This window comes from Temnothorax americanus, unplaced genomic scaffold, assembly GCF_048541705.1.
Source record: "Temnothorax americanus isolate GAGA-0224 unplaced genomic scaffold, ASM4854170v1 Scaffold32, whole genome shotgun sequence".
Lineage (NCBI taxonomy): Eukaryota > Metazoa > Arthropoda > Insecta > Hymenoptera > Formicidae > Temnothorax > Temnothorax americanus.
This window is the reverse complement of record NW_027509464.1, coordinates 1,178,625-1,193,711: the sequence shown is the minus strand read 5'-3', so window position 1 is coordinate 1,193,711 and position 15,087 is coordinate 1,178,625. Positions and strand designations below refer to the sequence as shown.

Here is a 15,087-nt window from a genome sequence, read left to right as displayed (position 1 = left end):
AGGGAGTACGTATCTGCATATAACCTGGTTTCTCACTCACGCTCAGACACTCGGCCAGGTAGCGATAGATGGAACAGGCTCCCACGGGAAGTGGCCCGTTCCGTCGCCGGGTCCGTCGCCGGATAGCCTTGCAGAAGACCGACCACTCTGCTGGGACCGGACTAGTGCTTCTCAAACACTGACCGTGTCGGCCGGCCAGCAGCCGACTCCATCCTTCATTATCTAGCGCCGTTCGTGCCCGCCATCCTGGCGAGCGGAGACAATCCCACAAGTGAGAGAAGTCCACGTGCCGCGCAAACATAAACGAAAGCGCGAAACCTCCGGCGCGCATAATAAGACGCCACGCGACACTGAGAGATTATTCTAAACTCCGGAGGAACTCTGACTTAACCCTTGAGAAAAGGAAGCTGCGAGAAATAACTCAATTGTTTGTATCTCCTATTAAACTACTTTGCTGCGAATTCTTGTTTAGAATTTTTATTTTGTGTGACTCATTCCCTCTCTCTTTAACTCTCACACGACTCCGTCATATATGAGAAGAATCTTTTAAAAATAATCTTCTTTCATGTTCAAACTGGTTTGAATACTTGTATAAAGCTTGTCTAAACTCAATGCTTTCTAGAAACACCTGGCAAGGCCGTCCAGGTCCGTCACGAAAGATTATTTTGCAAGAAAGTATCAGACAACCGGGCTCAGGTATTGAGAGATCTTTGGGATTGTGACAGATGCGGAGCGTAGTAGAAGCCGAGAGAATGCGAGCAGGTGCTAAGTTGCAGGCAAAATATCCTCGTGAATTTTGGGAGCGAATTATAATTTTATTCAAGATGGTTTAGAAGAGGGAAAAAAATGTTAAATGTAATTCAAAGATAACGTATATTACGACTTTCGATTTAATGATCGCAGTAGGAAAAGCGATTCTCAAGCAATGCATTTTTTACATGAAAATTTTATACCGACATTACACAACGATAAAAGAGTCGTTCTTAATGTTTTTAATAATTTTATACATCATTTATGTATAGAACTGAAGGTTAAAGTCGATAACAAGCGAGATCGAAACTCGAGCGATTTTCCGAGGTCAAACACGAATAATTTGTTCTAAAATTATAAAATAGTTGCAGTTATGCATCCTACCTGTGTAAAATACGTTGAATGAAACACTTTTAGCCCTCCGCGTGCCGATACCGCATTTCAACAAAATTTCGTCTACTTTATTTGGCGACAGACGCGTCATACTCGTTGCCTCGTTAGCATTTCAATGAATATGTTATATATTCATCGGCCAAATATGTCATTGACGTGATCGCTTGCGGCTCCGTGTGCATCGCAGCCGACGACTAATAACTCACGGGTTAATGGACGAAGTTTCGTCTCGCCTCGTAAAACCGTAAACGGGCATGCACTTTATTGATAGAATAGGTAGAAGCGAGAGAGAGAGAGGCAAAGCGTGAGCGAAAAAGAGAAAGTGAGAGATTTACATAGCGCGAGAATTAGATAGAGAAGGAGAGAAGAGCGGGAAAGGACGAAAGGAAAGAGTAAGCGGTATCGATATGCACAGGGAATGTCGGATGTGAAAGCCAACCCAGCAATATCGAGATGAGTTATTGTTCGCCGAGCACAATGCACTCAAATACTGAATGAAGCCAAAAAATTGATACAAAAGTATCCGTACGGCTCTACGGCAGGTCCTATCAATATCCGCCATCACCTGCTTAGCGAAAAAACGAAGCAAGCGTCTCGACACTTTAGAAACGAGTAATAATCGTTGGCTGAATAAAGATTTTTTTTACGTTCCCGTACGTGTCGTCGACGCGAGGAGCGCGCGAGCTATTTTAAAATATTGTCAGTTTTCAACAAATGCGGTAATTGTCCAAATATAGCAATTCTTGTTTTGCTATATGGCACTGGTAATTGCTTGCATTTTGAAGCAGAGTAAACATCAATTGTTTATTCACCGCATGTGTATAATCGTAAATTGAGCTTAACGTATGAACAATACGCGAAAAATGTATGCGTATATACTGATCTGAGAAACATGGCGCACATATTAGCAAAACAATGGAAAATTAGCGAAATTAATAGGAGCTGTTGTTGCGCGAGTCTATCGTTGTTGCAGTGTTAATATTTATTAGCAATCTAATTCTATTTATATCCGATTATAATTTTTTTCTCTTCCATTTGTCTGTAATTATTGAAATCTGCAGCTTTAACAGCTATACCGCTCTCTCACGATTACTTTCCTTTATTCAAGACGCGCGTAAAATCGTTCTCGGATTATTATAGGCATAGATCGAAAGAAACTTCCACCAGCGCTCTTTGTCTCAACTATTATTAGCGTTATCCCTCTCGATGTATAGAAACATTAACGGTTTTTTATCCAACGCTGTCCCAGCATCGGGAGCATCGGTCCCGGGTCCTTCTTTATGAGCGCCTTTGTTCTTCGCTCTTCCGCGAGTCAAATCCACGCTAAATCAGAGTACTCTGTACGGTAAACGTCCAAACGTCAAAGCATCCCGAATCCATTATCGGGCGAGTGTTCCATCAAAACGGGGTCTAAATTAAGGGAATCCCCATTTCGCGTTTCGCGATCGATAGGGAGGAAAAGGGCGGCCACGATGTAGAGCGGCCATAGTGCCGGCAACCGCAGGAAAACGCGACGACAAAGGGAAATGGACGTGGGAAGAATCAAGGGGGGTTCGGAATCGACGAAGCGTGCCTTCCGTCCTATCCTCCCCGTCGTTTCCACTCGTCCTGCACGCCCCCCCTCCCCCTCGTCCACCCGGACGCGGTCCATCCTTTTTCATCGACTGCCGGCGGATAGACAAGAAAATCGGTCGGCGTGTATTGCCCGTCGTAAATCCATCGTAACGAGGTACCGGACACCAATCGCGACGTATCAAACGCCATATTATCTTTTTACACGGGCCTTTGAAATAATTTCGCGGACAATCTGCGCATAATTTGTTTTACCTTACACCGCTTAATCTTTACGTGCACACAGCAAATGTACTAATTGTATTTTCTCAAACGAACATTTATTAATTAATTTGTAGCAATCAAATATGTTATAATTATTAATATAACTTTTTTACGTAAACAGCATTGCGCAACATTGATTTATAATAATAAAATAACAGAAAGCGTAATTTAATTGAAAAGAAGATTATTCTTCGTGTAAAACACGCTCTCTATAGTTTCAAGCTCTTTTGTTCTCAGTCTGTGTTATATCTCTTTATTTTATAATAAATAATAATGAAAGTAAAAAATCGTTTTCACGTAAAACATCACAAATAATACGAAAAAATTTATTTTCAGCGCGCTTGAAAGTTTTAGCGAAATGATTTAGCGCGGGCCCATTACATATATAGTTGGAAAAGATTTCTACCGGCCGTCGTCGTCCACCTGAACTGAGAGAGCGCAAAGTAGCCAGACGATTTCGCAGGTGTTTTTTCAAGCAGTCTTGCCTGGGTATTATGCGAGAAAAAAGTGTTGGAAAGTCAGCGAGCTTAAATATCCGTCGCGCCACGCGCAGGATGTCCGCGGGACGGACGGCGCGCGAGCCCGACGTCCGAGGTTTTCTTCCATACTCGTTAAACGATTCTACGCGAATAGCCTTTTAGTCTAATTCGTCGTATAAAATCCCAATTAAACGCTTGGAGAACGGAGAGAACGTTCGAAGCTCCCCTGGCCCCGGGGAAAGCCAATAGAGAAACCACCGTCCTCGCAATCCCCCGCGGAAGCTTTTTCGGATAAAGACCTTTATTGGCGGCGAAAGATTTGTAACGGAATAGACCTATCTCTCTCTCGCAAATTCCCTATCGAAAATCGGGCGCCCAAATTCTCATATCCGGCGCAGCCATATATTCGTGTTCCTTTGATCTTGGACAGAAGAAGCGCGCGCGAGCCTTCAGTAACATAAGAATTAAAGTACCTTGAAAATTGCTGTCGATATGAAGAAATATGAACGTGGCGAAATGATCGCGTTTACTGCATATGTGTTATTTGTAGATTTTTTTTTGTAGAGAAGGGAGAGTGCTAACTAACAGACACACGTCTGGATCGGTGTCCGCGAGAAGGCGAACGTGCAGACGCAGACGGCCCCGCTGATCCTGGACAGCAATATTCAAATACAAAGGGCGGCTGAGCCCGTTTCGAGTGCAGAGCACACACTCAACCGATCTGCGACGGATCGCAGTAACTTGCGAGAACATCGATGTAACGAAAGAATCTAGATACCCAGGAGCGAGCGTGTCTTCCGAGTCGTAAAGTCGCGACGGATTCACAAAAGTCACGTACAAAATTGCACATAATTTCCACGCTCCTGTCTCGTACTAAAACTCAGAAAACGGAGATATTTATTTGATATACGTCGCGTAATTTGAGCTTCTCGCATCTTAAACAATCCCGGCAAACGGAAGTTTTATCAAAAGAGAATAATATTACATTTATTTTGATTTAATTCATATAAAGAGAGGAGATTATTATTTTCCATACGACTTTGGAAAATATTCTCACGTTTCTTGCAGCTTTGAATAATGTGATTTTAACAATAAACACTTGAGAATTTATTGAAATTGTCACGCGCACCCTCGCGCGTTCTTCAACGTGCTGAATCGTTGGCAGCAAAGTATTCCGCACGCAGCTATACGATTCGCGTTCGATCGCAGGTGAAAAGGGCGCGACGACACCGCGTGGAAAAATAATGACAGCGTGATGCAGCGAGAACCGCAAACTTGTCAAAAAACGCGACGTTTAACCATCAGGAAGTAGCAGTTTCACCTTCACATTCTCATTTCCCCGTCGTGCCACCCACGTCCCTTGGCATCGGTTCCGCTCGGCAGTGCGACAGATTACGCGAGAAGAGGTATAAAATGGCGAGAATGGAGAACGCTCGGGGGGCGTAATAATTCGGTGCTAAATGCGGAGAAAACCCGGCCACGCTCTGACGGTTGGTAGGTGGTGCGGAATACGGTCTGTTCGTAATGCAGCTCTCGGTGCGAGGATAGGCCACAGGCCTTCTCTCAGAAAATAATGACGGCGAGGCCCTTGCGGGAGATATTTTGTTCCAGAAGTCACGAGAAATTAAGTGCATGTCACTCGTCTTCTAATAATGGGGGGAAAAATACAACGTCGTAGATCTGACGATGGAAATTACTAATTAGAGAAATAATTAATGCAACCGCGCGGACGGGAAAACATTTTATTTTCTCCATTTTGTTCCGTAATTGTTTTGACTTATTAATCGCAATTAATATTGCCCAGAGGGAAGAAAAGCTTTCCTTTTGACAAGTAGAATCGGAGGAAGAGCCGAGGCGAAACAATAGGAGGTAAACGAGCTTTAAAAAATGTGCAAAAGTAGAAGTAGTTGAGGATGTTTAATGGAGCGTCTCGGTATAAAGAAACGAGCCGCTGTGTCGACGCGCGAGTGCACTTGAGTCTTTCTTACCGTAAGATCGGACGGCTTTTTGTGCGACTTACAATTTGTCGAAGAGATTGAAGACTGAAAACGTAAGAGGCAATATATCCGCGATTTGTCGTTGTTGTTCAATCTTGGCATATAATCATCGTGTAATTTTTACATCTATTAGAAATTCAGAAATATTCAAAATATTTCTGAGCTTTTAACATCTCGAGAGAGCAATTACTAATATAAAAATTGTATGGAAATCGTACAAATTACGACGATTTTACGTCGAGATTTCATCGTAATTTAAAATGAGAGATGACTCACCGGCACCGATGCGCAACAGCGGAGTCGTAACTGCATCGTCGCTACGTTGTGTGATCTGTAAAATATAAATGTACAAATCAAATTATAGCAGCGCTCAAGATAATCGATATCTACGTACGTATGCGCGCAATGATTATCACGGGAAATAATAACTGCGCGCGTCAAAATTTTTATTCTTTCAAGTAATTATATTTATTAAAATATTTTTGCATAGTTTTTTACAAAAAAACTTGTTAGATGTGCCAGCTTCTTTTAACATTTATACATAGAAATCTTTCTTTCTATAATATAATTTTTATATAAATCATTCGTTTTAGGAAACGTAATTGAAAATAAACGATTAATATATCCATTTCTACCAACGCATATTGACTTTAATCTCGGTTCAACTTACTTTTCATCTTCCTCTAATTCTTAGACGTAGAAAGAGATGAAAAATAAGTTGAACCGAGATTAAAATTAATCTACATTGATAGAAATGGACATAAGCCCGCAAGAAACAGATATATGTATTACAATTGGTATAAATAATCATTATTACGTGAATAATATAACAATAAAAGTGTAATTGAACAGTCATTATTATTCGTATATAAATGGTAATAATTTATTTACCGCAGGGTTATTCCGCCGTTGCCCGATGCCCTCCCAGACCTCGTCCTCCTCTCGGCTCTCGGATTCTCTCGTCGCTGCACCTTCGTGGCACGAGACACTCGCGCACTCGCGGAAAAAAAAACCGGTGAATTACGTTCGCGCGGCGTTTAACGCGGCACTCCCGGTATTAACTGTATGCGCACTTATTAGTCACGATAAAATAATAGCGCGGAGTTCGAGATCCACGACATCTGGCGAATTAAGCGTTTAACGGACGGATTCAAAGATTGCACGGCTAACTTCATAGCGACGCTACTGGCCGGCCGCCGCGGCGCACTTCACGTATCGCTCGAACTGACGACATACGTTGTACATCATATATATTTCACCGCAACAAGTTTTCAAATAATTATTGTATTAAGAATACAAAAGTACATGAATGAAAATGAATATACGCGTTAAGATGCGCCGAATATTCCGCTCCCTTGCGTTTCAGATTAATTTGTTACATTAATGTAATTAGAAAATAGTATTTAGAAAAATTGAGAGAGAGAGAAAGAGAGAGAGAGAGAGAGAGAGAGAGAGAGATTAAATATTAAAATATGCCCGGAATTCGATATTCAAAAATACACTCTCCTTGCTCGGCCGTGTGCGCAGGCTGGCAACCGTTAATCGTTCATAGAAAATGATCGCATTTTCTCTTATAATTAGTATCTATTGTGCGTTTCTCGATAATGCGACGACACACGGAGCCGTACTCGGATCACCCTATTCACCCTACCTGCTTGCCGGCTCGGCATTCCGTTCCGCGAATCAGTGTCGACGCCAGATATGTGGAAGACGCGCACACGGCTCGCGGCCAGTGATTAACGATGCCGCGGCTCTGAATACGATGCGACTGAAGTTAATGAAAAATTTGGAACGAGAACGAGGTGGAAGAGAACGGGGTACGCGCCGCGCCGAACCGCGAAGCGAACGTCTCGAGCGCGGCCCTTCCGAGAAACCACCATAAACGGCGTTCCAAAACTCACTCTCGGTAACTAAAATGCTATAGTACGGTGTAAACTATAGATTTTAGTCATCGAGAGTGGATTTTGTGGAACGCAGCCCCGCGACGCGAACAACTCACCCGCGGGCCGCGTGTGAAACGGAAACTTTCGAAATGCAGTGTAGGTTGATACGTTACTCCGACGCGAGATTCACACTCGCGGCGAGCAAGGAGACGCGGGGATTCGCCAATAATTCGCTTGCGTTGAATATGAGACCTTAAAAACTTCTCAAATCAGCGATAAAAATCAATTGATTCGCCGTTTGCGAACATCGAGAGACGCGATATGGATTTACATACGCAGCAAGACGATCGACCCGTCGCTCAATTCCGACGCTCGTTTGCGTCCAAAGATATTCGCGAACTTTCGTTCTCTCTAATTACAATAGCTCCTGCCTTTCGGGGCGCAATATGGACGGAAGATTCGCGATCGACGGGTTAGAGAAAGCGAAAAATGCGGAGCGGGTTGAACGCAGCCTGACAGCCACGAACTCGCACCTCGCACTAAATACTAAATACCGTCCGACTCCGCGTCGCGATCCGCGACGACCGCGACGTCCGCGACTACGGCAATAGGAAAAATTTGGAAAGCGTGGGGGAGTGGGAGAAGGGTGTACGCCGCGTGACGCGTCTCGCGAGGTGCGAGTTTCCGAGAAAGCCGAGCCGAAAAAACGTAAACAACCTCGGCGACGTAAACGGCAATGAGACGATCGAACGGCTCGCGAGCGATGCTTTTTAAATGTTTTTAAGGCTCCTGTGACTCGATTCTTGTATTTATATTCGCAAGAGTCCCCGAAACGTGTGCAAGCAGTCGATTAGGCTATCGCGGCATGGCTTTTAACCAATCAACTTGCAACGTTTCTGTAAGAACAGAATTTACGCATACGTTTCTCTTGCGATTCTTGCGAATGATATAATGGCACGCAAGAATTCTCAGCGTGCCATTTCTTTTCTCTGACGTTCCAATGACCGCGGTGAGAGCCCAGGGAGCCGTTCCACATTCGATCTCTCTCCCTACGAAATAATAGATAATAAGTAAATAAAAACTGTTTTCTGACGCGGCGACGAGTAGGTACGACGAGCAGAAACGCGAAACGTGTGATTCGGCGACTGATTTCAGCGCGTCGATATACTTCTCTCTCGTGCGATTGTAACGCGAAATTCATACCGCGAAGTGTTTCAACGTTGTGCAAAAATCAGTTAATCCGTCTTGAATACCATTAAAGCGCTATTTCGACTCAGTTGCGTACATTGTACATATTAACTCGTTTTTCGAGAACTTTTGCGAGCTTATCGTGTAATACCGTCCCGCGTCCGTATTCAATTAATTCAACGAAGCCGGCGCGGGGCGGCGCCCGTGCCGCTCGCAGCGTGAACGTCAACGTTTCACGAACGCACCTCCCCTCCCCTTTCCTTCCGATTTTTAACGGATCTCGAATCTCGAATGTTCGGTTTCGGTTATATTCACTCCGATCGCGTAGCGCGCGGGCGCGGGCGCGGGCGCGGGCGGCGCGGCTTCGACACGGCTAATTGCGAGCGTTACGTGCTTCTCGCGTCTTTTTATTCACCAGATGGTCCAAATGTGAATCTCGCGTGCGAACGAGGATTCAGGAGTGTCGAATCGAGCGACGGGCGATCGTTTCGAGCACCCTGACGGTCCGCGCGATCGCGATTGACGCGTCTTGCAACGCTTCGAAGACGGTGGCAGTAGTAGGTACGCAGTACAATCATTACAATCCACCTGCTCGATTACTGCGTGTTATGGCAGATTCCAGGTATTCTGGTTCGACGATACGCAAGTGAGTCGCGAGCACTTCTTTTTATTCGGAATAATAAACCTACCTCGCGTAAATATAAATAAACGGATGCTATATTTATATAGACGGACGGTCGGTTATTAATAACCCTATTCGCTCCAACCATGCCTTTCGCGTCCCACGAATTTCTAATAGTCGTTTGTTCCGGAAAACAAATTATCGTGGGAGAATACCCTCCACGCCGGAAAAAAGTTATCGCGGCAGGGAACCTCGGGTAAAAATTTCAAAGTCCTAGCTCATTTACTCTCGAAACGACGAACAATCAAAATCTCGGCGGGACACGAAAGTGCATGGTTGGAGGATTACGTCAGTGTTGTGTGAAAGGTAAATGAGCATTTTTTTTCGATAAAAATGTATTTTTGGGTATAATTTAAGCTTATTTAAAATATTTTTGTCGTTAAAAAAAAAACATTCCACAGAGGTCTATTACGGCTCGGAGGCAGGTGGAAGAGGTGAGGAGGAGCTACGATTATAAAAAAAATTAATTTTTTTACATAAAAAATATCTGTCACACTTCACAACGTCGCCTTTTCTTATTCAGAAATTCTTTTTCTAGCATTCTTTAAGTCCTTAAAGTCTTTCTGTACCATTTAAAACGTACCATATTTGCGGCGACGAAATTAAGTATTCCTATTTAATTAATAATTATCTCATATTTTTTTTCTCATTTGCACTACTTTTAGCTTTAATGTGCGTTTTGGTTCATTAAGCTTCGTCAATTTGTTCGTGAGTTATGATTTTTTAAGTAAAACGAGTCGTAACGCGTGTTTGTCGACATATAATTGATGTAAAAAAATATTTAAATAAATGATTTCCAAATTTTCTTTACATTGATTTTTAGTCGAAGGTACAAAGATATTATAATAATTTTTGGAGAATTTTTCAAAGCTATTAACATTTTGAAAAACACGCGAGACTCGAAAGTGCATGGTTGGAGGAATAAAAGGGCGGAAAAAACGTTGGAGTGAATAGGGTTAACTATCTTCGATTACTTCGCTCGGCTTTTCTGAAAGGAACGTTCTCGCCTCGCTCTCCGCGCGCTCTTCCCAAATTTTTTCGTGTATACCGTAGTCGGGTTATGTTTATGTTGGCGTGAGATCGTGTCGCGCCTGCTCCGCGTTTCTCTTGTCTTTTTATCTGTCCGCTGTCGCGAAGATGTTTTCGCGCGCGGACGAGTGACGAGTGTCCGGACTCGATGAGTTTTGCCACGAGTGCGACCGGATATTGCAGGGCTGAGATAAAGGGCCCGCGACGTAGGGAACGCGACGCCTCGAACGCTCGAAGAATAGACGGAACGGGGGAGACACGCGAAATCGTCGGCCCTACCGATGGTATTCGGAGAACGGAGAACGGGACGAGATGAGGTGCGAACGACGACGATGGAAAACCGAGGCATGCCGGGGCCGGGGACTCGATTAAATGATTAAACGAGCCCCGCGGCGCCATATTAAACTCGCCGTTATTCTCCCGTTCCTTCTCGGTAGTCATTTCAACCCTGCAACGACGATGACGGTCACCCTCTTCGCCGCGGCCGCGGCCGCGGCTTCTTCCATTTTTCCCTTCATTCTTCGTGCCTTATTCTTGCATCCCCTAACAATGTCATTGTCCATTGTCGCGGCACAATCGCGAGGAAGAACAAAAACAGATTTCGATTATATACCGATTGCAATGAATTCTGATGAACCGGTTTTCTTTTCTGAGGCAGGCAAGAGGAAGGGCGTAAAAGACGGTCCTTCATAAATCTCGAAAACGCTATATCGCTCCGTCTGCACCACCGGGCGGGAGTCGGGAGTATCTCGAGAGGAATATGCCCGATTCTTGGAATACGTTATCCAAGTGCTTTTAAAAATAGGAAAAATAATATGAATACGGTGAACGAATGCGCGATGTAAAATCTAGATGATATTTCGCGAGAAAGAAACCCGGGATGAAGTAACGCGCGCGGTAACGTTTCACCGCGCGGTATAAAAATATCAATAATTTAAGTTAATTAAACAGCTAATATATCCTACGTATATTTTGATGAATATTTTAATTTTACATTCTTCGTGTCACTGCTTGATTGTATCACCGATAATATATCATTATTATGTACACCAGGATTGATGTGATTTTATTACGGTATAATAATCCTGCAATGAAATATTCATCGTATATAAAATTCCGCGATACATAATTTCATTTCGTTTGTGCGCGCGCGGACTGGGAAAACAAGGTGCGAGCTGGATTTTAAACGACCTGGAAATAAAATGTCTCGAACAGCCTTTTGAAATAATTACGCGGATGGTCGCGGGTTACGACGCAACGCGCTATCAGCGACGAGCACATGGATTTTCAGTCCGGGGCTCGATTAGATCATTTTAGATCGTTTTAACGCCAACGGAAGAAGCGACCCGGCCTTCTGCCGAGGTTTTGGATATAGCCGTTGAAGCGTCGCGGCCGAGATGCATTTGCATTTAAACGAGAATTCACCCTCAGTACCGGCACAGCAACGCCGAAACGCGCCATTTTTATTATTATACCAATTAGGTCGTCACGTTGCGCGTACTACAAATTTCCACCAGTTTATTTTCTTCTCTTTTTTTTTAGAGACAGAGAGAGAAAGAGAGAGATGCAACCGCCGGATGTAGCTACCGCGGCTCCTCGTCTTTGTGCAGATCACCTGCAAGATCAACAGCGCGACGCACGCCATCAGGATCCTGCGGTGATTGAATTTCGGAGGGGCCTGCCCATCTTTTTTCAGAGCCATCAGTTCGGTGAGTTCGGCCCTTTCGCAGGCGGCACTCGGACCTCGCGATTAAATGGCCCCGTGAAACGTTTTTTTTTTCTCTCCATCATCGAACGAGAGTCGTCTCATACAGTGGGATTGAAAGGCGCCCTCCCCGCTCCCTCCTCCTCCTCCACCCGTTCCTCTCGCCGTTGTTCGACACGCAGTTATCCGTATTTTATGGAATGGCTCTCTTCGACGACCCTCGCTTTTCCCCTCGCTTTCATAAATCATTTACGTCGCAAAGGCAACGCGCTTGACGTTCGATTGCAATTTTCGCGTAGCACTGCCGTTAAGTCGATTTATCCGCTCGTTAAAAACGGCTGAGCAGAGAGCGGAGAATAATTAACGAACGATAATACGATTCATTGATTAAGATTGCCGCGTCGACGTTAACGTTAACGTCATGACGACGTTCGTGAAATAATATACTATAAGAAGAATCCCGATTGGGTCCGCGAACCGTTTTGTTCGCGTCTCACCGTCGCGCGCGTCGTGGCACTCGAGAATCGAGATTCCCCCGATTGCCATTTGAAACGTTTCCAGTTTTCAATATCAAATCGATCTCGGCGGGTGTAATTGCCAATCTCCGTCGCCCAGTTAGCGGAAGACGGGGAACACGTCCTGTTCCGGAAGGCTCGGTTCGCGGGGCGGCCGATCGAAGATGCGTCCGTCGCCGCGCCGTGCCACCGAGATTTAACAACACCCGGGACCCGGGCTCTTCCGGCTCGGTGACGTTTGACAGCTCGTTAGCTCGTTTCCCTGACGAGGGAAATCGCGGTCATGGCTGTCCATTGTTCTCGTTGGACTTCGACGGACGCGCGATTTTCTACGATTTTCATATTTCGAGAGCCGATTTTCCCTCTCTCTTTCTCTTCTTTCTCTCTTCTCCTTTTCACCTCCCATCATCTGTGTCCGGTGGTACAGAAAACGAGTATCTCCTTTGTGGGATGTTCCAGGATGTTCTGGCGGATTGCCAGGATTAATTATGGTATTCAGATGGCCCACTCGCGGACTATTATGCCTAGTTCTAGCTCAGTTTTCAATTTGCAACGCGTATCGACGTCCTCGAGAATCTTTTTCCGCTCTCACCTCATGAAATTTCAAATATGCGCGTGAATGAATTATAAACTCCTGGCGAAATTTATCGCGGAGGAAGGAAAATTTAGTTAAAACAATGTTTGAATTATCGAATCAGTGTCGAAATTAATAAATGGAAATTAACCAAGAACTAATTGATTCTGATTGATATCGTCTGTAGGCACTTATTATTTATAAAAATTATTATCTTTTCAGATTTATATAAGTATAATGTTTAATATATTTAAAAAGAATTTTTTCATTTATATAAAATTTCGAGAAAGAAGCTTTTAGAGATATAATAATTCTGTTATCCTATTATTTTCGAGATATGGCATTGTCGATTATTTTATTAAATGAAAATCAACCCTTTTCTCTGGTTAATAAAATTTGCAACCGCGGTCAAGGAAATCCAACCGTAAATTTTCAACAATAAAATTTGTTACGGTGTACATATTCGATATGGGATATGCATATATTTTTTTAGGGATTCGCATTCAAATCAACTTGGAAGTGCGATAACATATACGGACGCGTTTTATTTAATGTATGACGTTATAAAAATATATGGAAATATTTGAAAAAACACCGTACTCGCGGGGCTGTAACGCATTATAGCTAAACCATGACATGCATTTACAGCTCATCCATAATCGAATTCCACGTATGGACGCAAACGAATAATTATGTACATGTTTAACGGAATCGTCCATGTTTTATGTAGCCATATTAAGGTAGTATGCTAATATTACGGGCGTTTTTCTCAGCACGAATGTACGCGCGTTAATAAAATCGACCACGACTCGTTGCATATTGATCTTTCTGGCCGCGACTATTATTATCATTTTTTTTCCAGAAAGGGTGATAGCGCGGAGCTGACGGAGATAAATCTCGAAAGCGAGATAAACGACGGCGTAGCGAGTGCGTGGCAACGAGGAGAACAGGCATCGGTATTCCGATAGCCGTCCAAAGCAGAAGGCAGGTGTTCGTCGGAGGCAGCTGCAATCACGACCACCATCTGCTGCGGTAATACACGCCCGTTCGGAGTCTTGCAAGCGAGGTAAGAGGTCCCGAGAGCCCTGCCAATTAGGCCCAGCCGAAACACGTGCCTCGGATGAGCCGATTTCGAGAAGAGACGTGATTCTCCTTGAAAAACCGTCGGCGCGCTCTCTCTCCTTCTCTCTCTCTCCGCTGCATTTTTTCTCTTTCCTCTTCCCTTCTTCCTTTTTCCACTGCCTTCCAATTTTTTTTCTTGCTATTCTTGCTTGGCTGCGCGCACGCCCGCCGCACCTTCGCGTCATCTTTCAACAACAACTTGTTGAGCAACAGTTGGTCGGCACGAGACAAGGAATATGCGCGGGTACCGATTAAAATAAGAACAAAAGGGGATAAACTTGGCTCGCGAATAACCCAACCGCGCAAAGATTGCAAGTTACTATCATTAGGAAGAATTCGCTTGTCTACTGTTGGAAGTTACTCCAGAATTTTGTTCTATCGCAAATTTATATTTTTGGAATATTATAAAATTTATATAAGAATTTTTATTGCGACCGAATGTAATATATAAATATATAATACGACATAACTTTATTAAATGCCTCTTAAAAATCTATATCTTTTTTTTATATGAGAGTTTTATATAAACTTTACTACATTTATTTATATAAGTTATTCGTTGTTAAGCAAATTAGTTTTTGTAAACTAATGCTATTTCTCAAGTAATAGTTCATGGTTGAAATAATATTTTATGTAGTAACAGTATAGCGACTAAAAATAAAACTTAACGGTACAAGATACTATAAGTGACATCTTGTGGCAAGCATACAACTTTCTAGTAGGAAATATTGAAGAAAGATTGATAAAAAGAGAAGAATTTATAGATTTTATATCCGTTTTTATTTCAGAAATAAACATTGCTACCTCCAAAATATCATCACTAGAATAAAAAACGTACAATTATTTAATTCATTAATGCATCAAGATTTTAAAAACTCTACTACTCTCGTCTTTAAAAAAAGAAAAAGAAAAAAGTGTAAACGCGTATATGTAC

General features: G+C 43.3%; 1 protein-coding gene and 1 long non-coding RNA gene across 4 annotated transcripts in view; one reads left to right on the top strand and one right to left on the bottom strand.

The window, feature by feature from the left end:
- The window catches only part of Ed (hemicentin protein echinoid), a 225,964-nt gene extending 219,384 nt beyond the window's left edge, over positions 1-6,580 (bottom strand). For 2 of the 3 annotated variants that reach the window (XM_077413062.1, XM_077413063.1), the window contains exons 1-2: positions 6,347-6,579; positions 5,732-5,786 (exon numbers count right to left, since the gene is read on the bottom strand). The gene's annotated coding sequence lies outside the window, so the exon portion shown is untranslated. Of the gene's footprint in view, positions 1-5,731; positions 5,787-6,346 lie in introns of all 3 variants that reach the window. The other variant, XM_077413064.1, reaches the window with a different exon arrangement.
- Positions 6,581-8,860: 2,280 nt separating this feature from the next.
- On the top strand, positions 8,861-15,043 carry LOC143901100 (uncharacterized). Its single transcript, XR_013257977.1, has 3 exons — positions 8,861-9,172; positions 11,780-11,946; positions 13,894-15,043. It is a non-coding gene; the product is annotated as an uncharacterized LOC143901100 (long non-coding RNA).
- Positions 15,044-15,087: the final 44 nt, after the last annotated feature.